The sequence below is a fragment of the Molothrus ater genome, chromosome 2, assembly GCF_012460135.2.
Source record: "Molothrus ater isolate BHLD 08-10-18 breed brown headed cowbird chromosome 2, BPBGC_Mater_1.1, whole genome shotgun sequence".
Classification (NCBI taxonomy): Eukaryota; Metazoa; Chordata; class Aves; order Passeriformes; family Icteridae; genus Molothrus; species Molothrus ater.
This window is the reverse complement of record NC_050479.2, coordinates 107,813,503-107,832,117: the sequence shown is the minus strand read 5'-3', so window position 1 is coordinate 107,832,117 and position 18,615 is coordinate 107,813,503. Positions and strand designations below refer to the sequence as shown.

At 36.5% G+C, this 18,615-nt stretch overlaps 1 protein-coding gene across 7 annotated transcripts in view; it reads left to right on the top strand.

The window, feature by feature from the left end:
* The window catches only part of ROBO1 (roundabout guidance receptor 1), a 687,859-nt gene that overhangs the window by 253,090 nt on the left and 416,154 nt on the right, over positions 1–18,615 (top strand). The window lies entirely within an intron of this gene.

The window sequence follows — 18,615 nt, the reverse complement described above, 5'->3', positions numbered from 1 at the left end:
GTCACAGCCCCCAGGGCTCACCTTCTGCCTTTTGGGGAGTTGCAAGGGTTGCTGCATTGCATCTTTTAGGGCATATCAGCAGTTCTTGTGCAATAGCCTGTTGCTACAAAAGCTACAAAAGGCAGCTGAAAATAATAGTTTTGATTTGTGTGCCCAGTGCAAGTGAAGTAAAAACATGAGAATACTTGCTTGACCTAGTGCTACTCTGTAATTTAAACCTCTTCCATCTTCTAACTCTCTTCACTTATTATCAAAAAATTGGCTTCAACCTCCAAAGGTACACAGCAATCTGGATTTGGATATCTAGGAATGACATGGTGTGTTTGTGTACTATAATAAACTCTTGCAGTGACAGGATTGCCCAACTTGAGCACAGTCGTGTTATGGAAAGGTTACTAAGCTAAAGAAAAACTCTGCAAATTATATATCATCTTTTGATTAATATTTAAAGTGGTTATCAGGGGTTTGGGGTTCTTTTCCTTCATATAGAACCAAGATCCTGCTTATACTTTGAGAAAGGCTGGTTGCCTTGAACACTTAAAAATACACTACTTTAAATTCTGCCTGGTTTTCAAACCAAACAGAGAGCCAGCTAATGATTGAATTAATCATTCCAGTATACAAACTGCTTCTTTATTCACTTCTGGTATCTCAGAGATGACAGTGTGGCCAGCTGCCACTACATGTGGGGATAGTTTTTGTGATTTGGACACCTGTCAGCATGAAACTGAAAACCACATGGAACACAAAACAGCTGCCATGTGTAATGATTTAATATTAACATACAATAAGGAGCTGGGGCATGTTTCTCATTTTGTACTGCACTACAAATAAATGATGCAGTCAAACCACTTGTGATATACTCCAGCATTTGATATCCACTGCCAAATTCTTAATAAATAAAACTAAGACTACTTTATGGACTCCTGGTTATATTATATTTTAAACCTCCTTTTACTGTCTTGCATTCTCCACAAGGTAGAGCTTCTCTAGCCCTGCATTCTCCAAACCCAACTGCCTGTTTTCCAGGACATTCTGCAGTGGATGCCCATGTGTGTCAGGTTGGAGCTGTGCCAATAATCCCTTATCCATCAGCATTAAGGGACTCAGAGCTGTTCTGTGTGTGCATCCATAAACCAGAATGTTACTGCACAGCATTTCAGATCTCCTCAGTTTTAGACAACTCTGCTGAAAATGTCTTTAGAGTAATTAAAACCAGTATTTCTAGTTGGATAGTAAATCTTTACTACATAATATCATGCATTTTTGATAGTCTTAGGGCTGCATCCTAGAAGCCATGCTCAAATGTTTTATCTACAGGTTTATCAATTTTTATGCACAGAATTTTCACATGTTATTCAAAGCTGGAAGCTGAAAATAGTGCATGATGCTCAGAAATGCAATGTAACATGGTAATCATCTAAATATAAGTTTCAATTAAAATTAAGCTGTAATATCATCTCACAGGATATTTTTCTGGGGATAGTAGAGCATTTGATGTGCTCTGTTCCCTAAATTTCCTACACAGAGGTCAGGGCTTTGCAAAATCCTAGGGAAGAAATTGTGCTAGTTGTTCACAGTGATACCACTCTTGCTTCCCTCACTGCTTGTCCAGCAAACTTTTGACCACATCTTTGAGGGTTAAGTCAAGGGTGGAGCATGCCAAGCTAATTCATATCTTGTTCTAAAGCTAGCTTCAACAGTTTGGCTTTGGGAACATTCCAAAATGCATCCGTCTGTACAGGTTGCTACAGATGATTTAGTGGTTAGGGAGGGTCATGCTTTATTTTGCTTTCAGTTTAATATTTCTGGTTTTATAATTTATAACAGAGAAATCCAAGAGGTTTGTTTAAAGTCCTTTTATTTTCTGTTGTGCAAATATTGACTAAAATAATTTTAATGATTAATCTAGTATGCAGACTTGACAGAATAAGCTGTGGGTTTCTAATCCCATAAAAAAGGGAAGGCCTAAAACTGCAGTTGAAAGAAGGTTGCTTTCATTTCTTCCAGTGTCATATAAAGCTGGAAGTACACCACTTCTGACCTCACAGGAATGTAAAGGCTAGTGAACTTGATGGTATCTTTCATGGTGCCATTTTATGAAATTTTTGTAGATAATGTAGATTCTAATAATCCATAAATATTTTTGTTCATTTTCTTTGGAGCAGGAGAGATGGTCCTATAATATGCATCCAACTACATGTTTTACTTCTTTGCTTTGTCAAGCACATTTTGTGGAAAAGCTCCTGACTGGTTATGGATTTTTAGTCCTCTTTCTGTTGTTCACTCTCTGGAAACCAAGTATAGGAACTATTCATCAGTGAAAATATTTGTTTTTAATAAGGGGCTTCAATTCAAAATCTGGTGCTGCAAAACTAACTTTTGAAAGCCCTTGGGATGTTTATTTCTCTCGTTTTGGCTGGGTTATGTGTTTTGCTAAAATAATGTGGGCCATTTAAGTGGTTCTCTTGATAAACCATCCAGACTCATTCATAAAGAAAGGTTCTATTTATCTGGTTTTAGGATTTTTTCTTGCATTCCCAGGCATGGCTCCTTAGGGAAGGAAAAGTGTTGACTCCTCAGTGATGTCATTTTTCACATTGAAAGGTTACACATTTTGAAGAGGATAATAAATGTGCCCAAAGTGACAGAGGTGACATGTAGAAATCTGGAAGTGTTTTTGAATAAGCTATTCAAAAGGTACAGCTAGGTTTTCATTTGAATCTGTAATACATTAGTTTTAGACTGAGTCAGTTGCAATTCATTTTTATACAGATTATACCTTCCTAAGCCTAATTACTATTCTTTGCCTAATATGTCCCTGAAGAGCAGCTATTTTGCTGCAATTACTGAAAATGAAAAGGAGAATAAAATTCAGTGACAGTAAACTAGGCTCCTCAACTGTACATATTCATTTTAGGGATCTGGTTTTTGTTGTTTTCATTTTTCTCTGCTCAATGAAAGACAGGTCCCATATCATTATGAATTTAACAATCAAGCTTCTAAGAGCCATAGGACCAAATTCTTTCCTGTTAATATCTTAGCAACATAATTAATAGATGGATGATGTCGAATTCAAGTAATTTATTTTCTTGTTACAGTGGGCTTAAGATACTTTTCAAATACCAAACATTAAATAAGAGGGTTTTATGTAGATGCAGTCATTGATTGTATCTCCTAATGTGTCTTTTTTTTTTTTTTTTTTTTTTTTAACAGTTTGGAGTGTAATTATTAGGTGAAATTCCTAATGGTACATTCATCAAAGTATTATCTTCAATTAGTGGGAAATATCTGTGTGGAATGTACATCTGGAATTTATATAGCAAATAAGATTGTGGCTATTCTGCATGACTACTGATTTTAACCCAAATATTTATGTTATATTACCCCAGCTCCCAAGGCAAAACCAAAATGGCAAGATTTGAGCTCCTGACCACAGGTAATGGGAAAGCTGACAAAATTTCAGCAAAAATGGTCTTAACCCCAAAGCTGGGTCAGTCAGACCTCAGGTACCAGTAGAACACAGATGGTCCTTTAGGCTTCAAAAGAAAAATAGAATTTTTTTATTATGTGTACATCTGCAATTTCAAGTATCTGTATCAGGGAAGTGGTGCTCCAGTCAGGCTCTAGCCTTGCTCTTTTCCCACCCCAGACTCACAGTAAGCTGAGTTTCTGAATGAGCTACATTTCTTCTCCAGGATGGTGGGGTGAGGGAGAGAGGTGTGGGGGAAAAAGAAAAATCTAATAAAACACAGCAGTGCAAACTGTCCCATTCATTTCCAGTTCTGCAGCTTTTTTCTCCTGACACCAAACTCAAAAACAGCTGGGTCTGCATTTTTATTTCTTGGTGTCTAGTAATGGTTTTGGGTAATGCCTATCTACAGTAGCCCTGCAAGGAAACAGGATCTGAGGATGTTTCAGTATTTGCCTAGTAGGATTTTTGATTAGTAGGATTTTTTTGCCTTCCTTGATGTTTTCATTAACTTGGAGTTGTTGTCCTCAAAGGTACTTAAGGGTGGTGTTTAGTACTGCTAGAATATCCTCTTGTGATTATTGTAATAGGAAAATTCTCAGATAGGAGAAATCATTTGCTACAATTTACGGTACAAAAGAGTTTTCAAATAAAGATATTACTTTTTTTTCAAAGATCTTCTCTTCTGGAACATTAGATGCCAAAGTCTAATTTCCTGTGATATTATTAACTAAGCTGCATTAGTCTGGATGATTTGTGAAATTATAGAAATAGCTGAAAAAATATGCCTAGTCAGGCAATTCAGTATTTTTAAAAGTCTGTATTTTTTCTTGTGAGATTTTATTATTAACCTAGAACCACTGGATAATTTCTTTAAAGCAAAATCAGGAGCTCCATGCCAGGAAGCTTAGAGTGGTAAGCACCCAGGGACACTGCTCTTTTAGGGATCAGTGGTCTTGAACAATTGAAGCCAAAAAGTCAATGTGCTGAGCCCAAGTGAGGGAACACTCACTTTCCTTGTCCAGACTCAAGGATTGTCTTCTGGCCTCTGAAGGAGCAGGACACAAGTCCCACTTTTCCCAGTGTGGCTTTGTAAGGGATGTAGAAACAGCCAAGCTCATATCTTGGATAAAAGGGAGAGAGGAAAACCTCCTTACCCAAACCATTCTCGCCCTCAGGGTTTTCAGCTTGGTGCAGGTTCAGAGGTCACAGAGGAAAAAAATCACAAATGTGCAAAGATCATATTGTGTGTTCATCCCAAAGCTGATCAGAGACATTCAAGGTAATTTTATAGTCTCACTTTTCAGTAATACCACCTAGCAAGAAATGAAATAGAGCTTTTTTTTTTTTTTTTAGGTTAGGGATTTCTATTTCCTCATTCACAAATGTTAATCTAGGTTTTCCATGTCAAATTTTTTAAATAAATATATATTGTGTATGCTGAGGGTCCAAAGTTCAAATTGCAGGTGGGGAGGCCCAGCTGATTTCAGAATCAGTGGGGAGGAGTCACTGCAAAGAGTGCTGGATGAGAATTGGTCATTCACTGATGGCTCTTCCTCATGTCTGTCCCCTTGTGTGCTGCTTTACAGGTCCAATCACTTGGGAAAATCATCTTCCTTAGCTGCACTCTGATAATGCTCTCAAAATATTTTTATTATCAAAATATTTTGTGCTTTGTTACTTTCCATCCTATCTCACTTTCAATTTATGCCTGCCTATAATATTGCATTTTAAGGTGTTCAAGAGCTTGGCTTTCAGTAATTTGATGCAATTCAAATGCCAGTTATTAATATATTTTCAAAAACATATGCTCAAGACAATAAAGTTGTGGTGTTAATTGCAGAATTAAAATCATCATGTCTTGGTGTCTATACAGAGTAGGACTGGAGCTCTTCATTCTGTGGATTGCAGCCTTTAATAGTAGATTTTCTAATTTGAAGTATCTTGATTGAATACTTACACTGCAAAAAAAATCAGTTTGAAATTATCCATATTCATATGAAAGCACTTATAGTTTCTTTAACTTCTGCTGTTTTTTCATAATACTTGAATGTTGTACAAAACCACTCTTTCCATATATTAGAAGTCAATCATAATTTACTAAAGTAGACTGGCTACAACTATGACAGATGAATTGATGTGATGTAAGCACTTTATAAAGGAGAATAAAAAAGATGAAAACAATTGTATAGTTAATAGGAATAAAAATCAATATATAATAAAGGAAGACACGCAGTATAAAAAACACAATGTCAGCAGAAATCAAGAAATACTCTGAGAACTTATGGATAGCTTTAGGATGTTGAATCAGCAATTCTGTGACAGATAGGTAGCTCATGTTGTGGTCATACAACTCTTACAAGATTTTAAAGAGATATTTGAAAAGGACTATGTAAATCTGTGGTGTTTTATTAATAAGCTCTGATAGTACACAATGAGTGGGCAGCAGTACCTTCTCAAATCAGCGAATTTGAACCTAATTTTTCATTTAGAAGAAGTGACATTAGGTTGGCAGTGAGCGAGGTTAGTGTTTTGTGTCATCACCGGTGAGACGTCTGACTTGCACGAGCTGATGAGACTTAGACAGGTGACAGAAACATTTCCAGCTGCATTTTCCATGGAGCTGGGCAGGTAGGAGGTGTTGTGGCTTGAGGTCTGGCATAAGCTCAAAGCAGTTGAATCCAAAGGGATGCAGCTCCTTAGCCCTTAGTTCAGGGCAGCGTGGCCAGCAGGCACCAGGGCTGCAGACCGAGGCAGGAAACAGCAGAATTGCTGCAGCTTTGGTCAAACCCCCTGCTTGAATTTTGACTTTGGGTAGTTCACTTGATGAACACACTTGGGTTTTTTCAGGCACTGGGACTATGAGTGCTGTGTGGACAGATCATTTGAGGGCACAGAATGGAGCTGGTGTGGTGTTTTTGCAGGAAAGGAGCTCGAGATGAAGCTAAATGTGGGAGTTAGCTTAACTGAAAAGCTTCTCCTTCCCACATATAAATCTGTGTTTTAAGTAACAGACTAAAACCCAGTGAAATGAAGCACAAAGCCAGGATAGAGCACTGTGAAGGCAGTGAATGGTTCCCCATCTTTATCTTCTAAGTTTTTGAAGATTTCTCAGCTAAGAGTATAGCTAAGATTTGGGTCTTTGTTGGCAATTTTTAGGACTTTCAATCCCTACTGACCTGTAAGAAAGTAACCTGGGTTATTTGCAGCTTTCCTTGCCAAAATAGCCATCACACCAAAATCATGCCAATTTAGAAAAACATATCTAATAAACAATAAATAATAAATTAGGGAGGAAAATCCTGAAAAACAACTCTAGATCCTGAAAGTAGTAGATGGTTCTATTGTGCAGACAGACAATGTCCTTAGATAAAGAGATCTAGGGTTCCTGGAGATGGAGAAATGCAATATGGTATCCTCAACAAATGAAACCTTCCAAAAGTGGAGGCATTTTTTTTTGTTTAAAAAAGAAAATATTCTTTCTACCTGAGAGTGCAATCTATCAACTCTGTCATGGTAGTCTCCATTTGACTAATATTGAATGTGGTTGTGTTATGATTAATAAAAACCTTTAAAGAAGTAGTCCCTATCTGAAAGTATAGGGAAAACCTAAGCAGAGCCTACTCTGTTCAATTGCAGAAACAAAAGCCCTTTTAAACAAACCAATTTCCAAACCTGGAAAAATTGTGGAAAAATTGTGGAAAAATTGTGGAAAAATTGTGGAAAAATTGTGGAAAAATTGTGGAAAAATTGTGGAAAAATTGTGGAAAAATTGTGGAAAAATTGTGGAAAAATCTTCATTTTTGCATAATGCATTTGCTTTTATCATTGCATTTCATTTTCCTATTACTTGTTTATTAGCTCCTATTTAACAACTAAACCTTAAACATGCACTTTAAATTACCTGAATGATATTAGTTGTCACACTTCAGATGAAATACAGTTAAGTTTACATTAAAATCTGAAATGTGCTGATACAAATAGAGTGGGTGCAAGAATTGATAAGCAAGTGAGACTTGAGAACTCACTCCATTTGGAATGCTGTCTGAAACTGATTTCAGAAACACTGCATGCTTCATTCTCTCTCTCTCCTCTTTGAGACACATGACTTCTACTTGTAGCTTGAGTTATGGCAGGGACACAATATTGGAAAGATTTCTAGATGCTGTCATTCTAATGCCATGTTGAATTTGGATTTGCCATGTTCTGTGTTGGTTTGGAGGAATGGATATATCCATTTCAACCCACATAAACGACGTTCTTTATAAAGAGATCTCCTCTTCCCCACACTGTTTCTGAAATGCAAGGGGAAGTATCTGAATTTTAAGAAGCTTTCAGCAGTGTTTCCACAGGGCTTTTGGGATATGATTAGTCCTGCTAGTTGTGCTTATCAGACCTGTGTGCAGCTGGGAGGAAACCACACGTTTGTGCTGAGGGGGTCAGAGGGAAGCCACCAAGACAAAGTCCAGTTCCGCTCCCAACCCTTGTCCAGTCCCTGAAGAGCCAAGGAGGAAGCCACAGCTGTGGGTCAGAGTTTTAATGTGGTTTATGGCCCAAAAAAGCAGCATTTATAGAAGTGAGAGGTATGTAAGCTGTGGAGTATGAAAGCAATCTACAGTGCACAGCAAGTCTCTGACCCTCCCACAGCACAGCTCCACGTGTTCTCTGTGCAGTCCATCACCAAACACTCAGGTAGAATTCTATTTGGCACTCTCACAGTGTCTTTTTCATTATTTTCTCAGCTCACATTTTCTATTGTGAGGCCTCATAATGAACAGCAGTAAGTTGAAACAGAAAATACAGTTTACAGGTGATTTCTCTCTTCTGCCTGGAGCTTGATGATTTGCATTGCTCTTACCTTCTAGAGGACTTGGATTATTTGCTTTATAATAGAAACAAGTTCCATCTTTGCATTTACTGATTAATAGTCATAAAGGCAAAGGAATGCACATCAGGTGTTTGCATGAAGGTGTGGGGTTTTTATTAATATCAGTACTGAGGAATAAATTAACAGTGAAGCATTTCAGTAGTTGAGATGCCTAACACTTTCAGGAGCAAACACATCAGAAATGAAGGAGTTAACTTGAGAAAGATAGTGAAGGGAATCATGATTAGAAGTCCATTAAAAATTCCTTCTATATAAAAAAATTCTTACACATAAGTTACATTGTGTACTAATTTTACACGTATGATATAAAACCTTCTTCCACCTTCCTCCTCCTGATGCCTCTCCTGTAATTAAGACATGTAGAGGCCTTTTCCTCCAATAGTAACAGCTTTGCAACTGCTAGCATTTTTTCTTTATTAAAAGCATTTAAATAGCAATTTCAGCAACCCTTTGATTAGCGAAAATAGCATTAATTTTTACTGAATTATTGAAATATAAAAGAAGAATGATTAACTAATTGAAAAATAATACACAAGCAATAGAACTTGTAATATCAAGAGTCTGCTCTCTCCTGGAATTCTGAATATCATTAAGAAATGCTGAGAATGGAATTTCCAAAGTGCATTTGAAGTAATGCAATATTTATGATGATAAAGAATGTACCACATAATCCCTTGAGGCTTGTTGGCTGCATAATTAACATAGGTATAAATTAGATTTCAGTAAAATAGGATGACAATTTCATTTTTTTAGTGAAAAGACAAAAAATCCAATCCCAAGTATCAGAAAACTGAGAATCCATAACTGCCTCTTTTCTAGTTAAGGAAAAATGACACACTATGATGTGTCAAGGAGGCAAAAATGGCAGTGGACTAAAGCTGCTCTTGTGTGGCTGATGGCTAAAAGCAGGAGATTGCTGACTGTGTGATAAAAAGCAATTGCTGCAGTCATTGATGAAATGGTTTCAATATTGCACTGATTGATTGTTTGCCCCTGTGAATGCGTGGCATCCCATTAAAAACCTTAATCATCAAAGTCAAAAGTCACTAACTTATATGGAATCTAACTGAAAATGTGGCTTGCCGGCTAAAGTTAATTGTGCAGTAAGATTTGTGTATAGCCTTCCACGTGGGCTTAAAAATTCCTTTTAGGAGTGAAATTAAAGGAACCAAGCCATCAATATGTCAAGTCATTATATATTGCCTTCTCATCTGCATGACCTGCTGTCCTGACACCACCATCCCATTAAAACATATTCATTTGCTGGTGCTGGCCAGAAGTGACTCTGACTGAGCAGGCATTAGTTCTTAGAGCCAAAACCAGGATACTTTTGAAATTAAATACAATTATCCACTATTTGCTTCTTGAGCCTTTGGTCTTCTCTCCCAAGATTGCTGACAGCCATCGTTGTTTCCCAAACGAGAGATCCTGTCAAAGTTGAAATCAATAAGAGTTTTGGCAGTGCCTTAAGAACAGTCAGGAGCTCCCTTTCAATGCCTCATGCCTAAGTGGAGGTAGGGAATGAAATCTTGGAAAGAAATGTTTAGCCTAAAAATTCAAGAATGGTTTCAGCTCTAAGGTCCAAGTCAATGAAACAGTTTCTCAGTGAGAAGCTGTTCTGGGACATGTGTCTATGGATTGTCCATATGAAATAAACTCCTTGCAACATAGCAGGTATTAAATGAGGTGGTACTTGGTGGCTCATTGAGCAAAAACTCTAATTTTCCATAGTGTTTAAGTCAACCATGGCTCTCTAAGAAGTTTTAAGTTGTTTTTACCTCATGGATCCTGGGATAGATGTTTTTATAAAATTTAATGCTGCCTGGAAATTGTTGTGTGTGAAGTGAATAAAAATGCCAGATTATATTTTCATTTCTAACTATAATAAGGAATTATTGACTCCCCTGTCCTTGGCAGAGTGTAAAGATTTATTAGCATCAGAAATTAATATTGATCAAAACTAGGATTGTGGGTCAATGAATATTAAATGAAGGCATTTTTATCTTCCCAAGGTTAAACTAAGATTTCACTCTGTGAATTCTGTCATCAAGATTTTTGCTTCTGGTTTCAGCTATGCTGAAAATGTAATTGCAGATGCAGGACTCTGGATGTGCTTTCATTTGCAACATTATAGTTCAAGCAGTTTTAAGACAGATGGAAATGATTATCAAAATCATGCAAGCTGGTAAAAAAATGGGGAAGGGAAGGGGGGACTGAATCCTTACTGTACATAAAAGGTTTGCCTACACTGCTGTGTCATTTCCTAGCCCTGACTGATAGGATAGCAGATGTCCTGGTCGTGATTATCTAATCACCATCCATAAAGACAGATTGGGTTTGTGCATCATGGCTCTACAGATCCTACTGAGTCTGCATCACTTCCAGTCATGGAAGTCTTTTGCTAAGCTGGGAGGTTGCTAAGTTGCCTCCACAGGTCTCTTCTTTGTTTTTCAGGCTGCCTCTGCTCATTTTTTTATTCTCTGGTTCTAGACTATTTTCCTACAAATTATAACCAAGGCTGCTATCACTGATTATGGTCCCTGACATAAATTCTTTACTTTGGTTTAGATGAACAACTCATCCTTAGGAAGGCAAATTTGTTAAAATCTGTTTTAAGGTAGTGTGAAAGAAATGGTTTGAAATATTTACTGGTACAAAACACTTTCACTGGTACGTCTTGACATTTTGAAATATTTTAGAGTTAGGGTACTTCAACAAATAATTTCATGACTTACCTCTTGCAAACTTATGCTAGAAATTAGAAAGGTCACTGACTCCACACAGCCTTTCTGCAGTCTCTTTTTTTGCATGCCCTGAAGTTAGCAGAGGGAGGAGTCAGCTTTCACTGGCTGGCACTCCTCTCTTATTTATCCTGGTGCTCTGGGAACTGCTGAAGAAAACTGAGGACAGTAAGCAATGTATTCATTCTGCTCCATTGCACCTAAGGTTGTCTGAACTTGAATTTCTGTATTCCTAAAAATTGATTTTTTTTTTTTTTAATAGCCAATGGTAGTACCTTGTCCTGTGTGCCAGCTAGCAAATAGGAAAGGTTTCTGTAGCTGAGCCACCCTCCTGTTCATGGACTGGTTTTTGCAGCAATGTCATGACATGCTGGCACATGTATCAGCCTAAGCTGAAGCACATTATTGCCCCAGTAACATGCTGAATTAAGGGATGCATTTTGCTTAATGTCACTAATTCGATGAGAATTCTCTATTTGAAGGTCATGTCTAAAAATTAAAGTCTCAAAACTGAGTGAAAACACATGAGTTTGAGATGACTGATCTGCCTTAATGCTCAAGTTTGTTGTGTCAAGAAAGTCCCTGATTTGTATTCATTTCTTGTCCCCTTTCTTCATTCTGCATTTGTATAAAAGCTTAAAAAGTCCCTTATTCTGGCTGACTTTCTTATCTTAATTTCTCTTTGATCTTTTTTTTAGCTCATTTTTCCAATTTAACCTTTCTGTAGCTGTACATGTTGTTTAAAGCTGTTATTCTCTCCGAAAATCCCTTCCCTTTCCTCAAGATAATTTCTGTCCTTGAATAAAACTTTCAAAGTAGCTCAACTCCCATATTCAGAAGATATAATTACTTAGAAGCCTTTAACTTGGAGAATCATTGAACTAAATATTAAGCTAATCCCATCAAGTGATTTATATTCCAAACTCACTTTTGTATTCTTTAAAATTTTGTCTTCTTTTAATGTTTCCAGTTGTATCTAGTTCTTTCCTGTCTCCCTTAACTCTTTTTTGCCACACAGTCTTCTGCTATTTTCATGTCTGTTTTCATTTTTCTCTCATATTAATTCCCAGGGCTTTTTGTATCAGTATCTTCTGTTTTATGGTTTGTTTTTTTTTTTTTCTTTTTAACCCACTGGCATATTCAGCCTTCCCTAACTTTCATCTGGTCTTTTCTTTTAAGTCTGTGCAAGAGCAATGCTGGTACCTTAACAAAGCAAGGGGAGAAAACAACACTGTAGCAGCCAAATCTAGTGTTTTATTCAGCTTCCCCACATGCTGTTCACAAGACACCCTCTTCATATCCATCTTCCAGCTCATTTTCTTGATATGCATGCTCCACAAATGTCTCTTAAGGGAGAATTTGTGAACCTCAGCTAGGTAAGTTGACAGCCTCAGAAGAGAAAAATTTAATACCTTCATTAAGCATGGCTACAAGGCAAAGATATTCTTTTATTTCTAGTGAATTCCCCTAGCACCTTCTTTCCTAAGTTATTCTTTCTACAAAACAGTATGAAATTGAGTCTTTTTTTGCATTCATGGCTGCCTTCTACACTATAAATTACAGCCTGAGATTTTTAACCTTTTCTGTTCCTTCTACAGATTCTATTTTTAACAGCCTTTACAGTTGAAAAAGTTATGAAGAATCATGCAATTAATTCTGACACTCCCTAAAATTGCATAAATCTACAAAATCCATGATATGGATATTTTCTGTGGAAAGAAATTGTATCTGTCTAAACCAAAACATCACAAGGAAGTAGTATAAAGAACAAAATCAGTTAAGAGGTTTTTCACCCAAAATTTACAAGTGTTTTTAACTCCTAAAATAAAAGAGAATGAAGCCTATGTTCATTTTTTTTTCTGCACAGAACTATACAGTATATTATATTCATATGTTAGTATGAGATTGATTTCAATTTAAAAAGAGGTCACATCTTTTAACATGATACAGATTTATTGGTTCCAAATTGCCATTACCAATAAGAACACATATTTCTTAAATTAGGCCAAGACAGCTGATAGTTTTGTTAGAAAAGTGATAAAATTGACCCGATTAAGTTATGAATTGTGAAATATTCATGGGTGGAAGGTCTGCATGTGAGGAGCCTGCTGGGGAGGCTTTGAAGATAAAGGGTTATGTGTATCTTAGCAAAGATGTGCTCTGGTGGAGAAATGTCTCCAGGTGAAGGTTGGGCAGCCAGCTGTGAGCCTCTGATCATTTGTTAAGCAGCTGGTTAGTTGGGTAAAGCAGGAATGAAGCTGCTTGGGAATAGCTGTAAATGCAAGCATTTTTAAGTTTGTTTCCTTGTACAGAATTATAGAATAGTCTGAGTTGGGAGGTTTAAAGGTCATTTAAGCCAAAGCCCTCTGTACACATATGCCTTTCTGTAGACCTCCTCATGCTTGGTATTTTAAGTATAATTAATAAATTGCTTAATTTCTTCTACTGTAACATATCTTGGATGTCAAGGCTGACAAGCTAGAGGTATGTGAGGACTAGACTTAAAATCAGGGACCTGGACAATTCTTGTTTTCTGGTATTAGCAGCAAAAGGTACAAGTCAATATTGGAAGCAGGCATCCTTCTCATGTGGTTTTGAGAGAGTTTGAAGCTGGTAAAGGGAAAAGACTGAGTGGAAAAAGACTTTTTCCAACTCCTTGACTTGCTGCTCTTCAGGACAAAACTGCAAAAGTTGGGACAGCTTACAGATCCTTTTTCCAAGGATGTGGCTACTAAATTGGTCTGCATTAGTCCTGAGTTAGTTATTGAGAAGTTTGTTGCTATCAATTCAGATTTGATTGCTGAATTGATAATATGCATTTCTTTAGGTCAGAGTTTCATTTCTAAAGCAGGGCAGTCAGCATTTTGATAAGCCCCTAAATATACACCTTTATAGGCATAAATTCAAAAGTTGGCTTAGTAATACCTAGTGTAGTTTCAGCTGCTAGAAATCCTTTGTCACTATTTTAATTTGCCCTCAGAATTAAAGATGCTTTCATTTTTCATAAAAAGGAAATTATAGAAAGACTGAAAAAAATGCAGTTTTTTTCTAGATTTTGAAAATATAATTTCACTCTATATAGGTCAATTTTTTTTCTATTTATTCATATGTTGCCATAGGATAAAATTATACTATTATCACTGCTATTCCTATCATGTCATAATGTCATAAAATTTCCACTTTTTGTCACAAAATGTCCTCTTTTTCATTTCTATTTTAGCACATTTTTGAAACAATTGTGGACAGCTGCTACTGAGTAAAATATTCCCTTTTTTATCTCCCAAGTGTCTCTTGCTCTGAAAACAAGTTGGCAGAACTCTAGTTGATATGTATATGCATTTAAAATGTAAACATGCCCAGCATGATCAAAAATTAAGGTAATACATTTTTTGCTGTAAAAAAAGGGTAAAATGCATACAAAATGGTGAAAACCTTCATTTCCTAAAGTAAAACCTTAAATTTAAGATCTATTGACCCATGGGAATCTTTTTCCAACAGTGACCTCTTTTCCTAAAAGTCTTGCTTTAGACAAAATTCCCTTCCTTCCCTTCCTTCCCAGGGAACAACTCAGTAGTAGTTCAGCACATAAAAATACCTCAAAATCAAAGATCCCAGATGGAAATTAGTGACCCATCTCCTAAAGGAAAAAAACCAAAGACACAGTGGAACTGAATCAATATGCTACCACAGCACTAATGCCTTATGGCATAACAGATATTGTGGTTATTTTGAACCAAAGACCACTGAACATGGTTTATCTGTGACACAGTTTTATTTCAAGCCCTACTTTAAATTCAGATGTTGCAATCACAGCAACTTCTCCGTGAGCTGCTGAGTTCCTGTACGAGCCCCAGTCCAGGATGTCTGAGTGTGCAGCTGTTCAGTCAGTACAGAGCACTACAATTACAGTCAGTTTTACTCCTCCTGTGTTTTGTTACAGGGGAAAAGTCAGCACATGTTGCCCTCCCTTGCTTCACTGGAGAGTGTATGTGCTTTGAAGCAGCAGTTCTTTTAACATCACAATTTTCTCATTTTTTCTTCTGTGCTGTGCTAGTGGATGTTGGGTATTTACCATTTTTCTACCTTCCAGGCTCTTCAGGCTAATCATAGATTATATCCTAGACTCCTTATGAATAGGATATTTCTCTATTTGCAGAACATTTATTTTTTTTTTAGAAATTAAAGGAATAAATGTTTCTAGATGTATTCAGCTTTAAATTTTTGAGAAAATTAAGCTGACAGAAGTTTCCTTTGTCCTATTCTGATTCTTTTTTAGAGCCCAGAATGTCATCAGTAATCAGTGATTCATTTAAATGTTATGAGTGGTTTGAGGGAAAAATTGTAGAGATTTTTTTGTTGTTTTTCTTGTTTAGTTGCTTGTTTTTTATTAAGGAAAGGAACTGAGAACAAAATTCAGAAACCTTAAACTCCAGGGTATAGAATCACAGTGACACTCTTCAAGGTTATTATGAATGAAAAGCTTTATTCTGCAGCTATATCTGGCATAACAAACTTTGTCTGAATAATGAAAGCATAGATATTTTCAAGGTGGGCCTCAGGAAAAGAATCATCTTGCAGCATCACAGACCATTAGCAATGGTTGTGATTGTCTTAAGAAGCTAACAGGAAAAGGAGAAAGCTTTATGTCCAAGTCTCCTAAGTGAATTCTCAGTTTGGCTAGTGATTTTCTTGGTCTCTTTTATTGGTCTCTTTCAACTGCTCTTAGCTTCCCAGTTTTTTCTCTTGTTTCTTGTGTGAGATAAAATGAGCTGGAAAGCTCAGAGGTCTTACCTGTACTGTTTTTCATTGTGGTGGTGTGTGATGTAGGACTCCTTTTATTCATCTCTCTTAAAGATCAGAGTGGTCTTCATCCTTGGCCTTACTTCTTACTCAAAATCTTTCTGGACAGTTTTTAAGGAAAAAACATTCACCTACATTTTCATCACCAGTGAAACTACTTCCACTGTACTTAAAACCTTAAACTATGGTTGAAAAACAAACTATTCTGCAGAAGTGCATCTTCTAGTGTGATGAAACACACTCTAGGCACATATTTGTAGTATGGAACTGTTATTATAGATCACAGAACCAGAGGTTATTGAGATTGTTATGTGATTATAGCAGTAAGAGAGCAACTCATGTGTACCACATTGTTATAGCTCAGTTGGATACTTCAGCTGACTCTGCTGACTCCTGCATGTGGTGCCTCCAGAGACAGCTCAGCAGATTTAAAAGGTGGGGTTTTTTATGGTGCAGACTTCTTTTAACGATGGAAATATAATTCAATTTAATTTCCTTAGAAGGGCAGCATTTGAAGCCTTGGTATCTTAATAAAGGAGTTTGCTAAAGACAGTTCAGTTTAAAACCAAATTTTTACAGTCCTCTGCTTCTGGTGGCTTAATTAAATTTCAGATTATTTTTATCTCTTCTAGAAAGAAAGGCTGCTGAAAGGGAAAAGGAGTTTGGCTTTGCTGTTGTTTGTTGTTTTGGTTTGGGGTTTTGTATTTATTATTCCAAGGACAGTTATATGCTTTATTTGTGTCAGGTTCTAGTAGCAGTTTAAGATCAAAATAGCACCATAACTGTTTACGACTGGAAGAAAATCTAGGGTTTCATTTTGTAACTCTCACTGAGCTAAATAGATTCAATCATATAAAGATTTCCAGCAGAACAGCACATTCCCAAATTCAACGTGTACATTCCCAAATTCAACGTGTACTCTTCAATCTACATACATAGTGGTAAGAGGAGCTTATTTCTTCAGAGAACACCACTTTTCAGTAAAAATTCAGTCTTTATGCTCCAGTAGTGTTTTTCCTTGCATCTGGTGTACAAATTGTGCTCTTTTTTATCGATTTTGTGCTTTTACCTTTCACTAGACAAGCATGCCACGAGGCTTATGGAAGATCCAGGGTGGCTTGTGAGCACCATAATAAAAAGAACTGAAAGCTTTATTCCCTTCCTTATGGAATTCAGTGTTGAAACCGCAGGCATTTAAGTACAGTTGTTGAAAACCTTCTGTTGTGAGCAGATCTTGCAAAGAAAACAATACCATAGCGAGCCACTTGTTCTTTTATTGCTTCTCCCTGTGCAACCTGCTTTTAGCTGTTTATTTTATGCTGATTAAACAGACTCCTTTCATTAACTTCACTTCCTTAGATATTGTTTCTTCTGCAAACAAGACAAGTGCCAAAAATAGTCATCTTTTGAGCTTTTTTCAACCTGAACTTTTGCTAAGCTGTTCCCATGTGCTCTGTAAATAATAACTATGATGGGATTCTATTAGTTTAATCATTCTAGCACAGAAGGATTTAACCAAGTCAAAAGCATGTTTAATAATACATGCTAGAGAAGCATAAGCAGCTGGTTAGTCTATGAAAGAAAAGAAAAACATACTAAGACATTTTTAAAAAACATCATTTTTAGACCCTTTTCTTTTCCTACTCTTCCATTGCATTTTCTTTCACCCTTTCCTAAGTGTGAGCCTGGATTCATGTACCAGGAGAGAGTGGCTGTCACACAGAGCTGTAGTTGGGAAGATAAGGAATACAGGAGGCAGGCATGGATATCTAAAACACACTTATGTCACTACTGGGTCAGAGCCCACTGCCCCTCTAATCAGTAATGGGTGGTAAATTAATAAGTTATGATCTATTAAATCTTGTTTAGTAATACCTTGCCTTGTGTTTTCCCTGTGGCTGCGGAGTACAAATTATGAAGCAAAGTAGTGTTATTCAGTATCTGAATTCCTTTAGGTCCTGGCAAACACTGAACACACTGACCTTGATCAAGTTGATTGTTTAAAGACATGCTGCTCCAGTGGCTCTCCTTTCCTGCTTGTTACAAGCATTGCCAAGCTAGAAATTAAAGAAAACAATACAGTCTATTATTGCACTGTTATTTTTCTCATTTAACTACTTAATTTGTATCACTGGCAGGAAAAAGAAAAAGGCAAAACCAACCAAAAAAACACATTCAGAACTCTTTGACTCTGTATATTCTCACTCATGAATACCTAACTTCACATCATTTATAGTCAATCAAAGCATGGAAAGATTTATTCAATACTGACTCTTAAACAGTGTTTGGATAGAAAATTAGTGTGGACTTCTTGCAATGTTTCTGCTGTTCTTATTGTAATTTAATCTCAGACTTCATTACTAAATATATCTATTCTAGATGATCCCAGGTGTTCTAATATAGATACTAATTCTTTTAGTCTTCTGCATTAAAGGGTTCTATACTGTGCCATCAAGAGTTTGTCTGATTTATTTCAAAGTGAATGGGACTAATTTTAGGTTTTCCAGGTCTGTAGAAAATTTCTATATTCCTGATTAAATCAAAGTGAAACTGTCCCTTATTATAGTACTTTTCATATAAGAGAATTTTTGTACATATGTTAGTTGAGCAAACCCAAAATTAGTGTCTGTGTACCAATATACTCTTGAATTCACTGAAATAGATCCAATAGAAACTCAAACATGTCCAAGAAGCATTTAACCATCACTTATTTA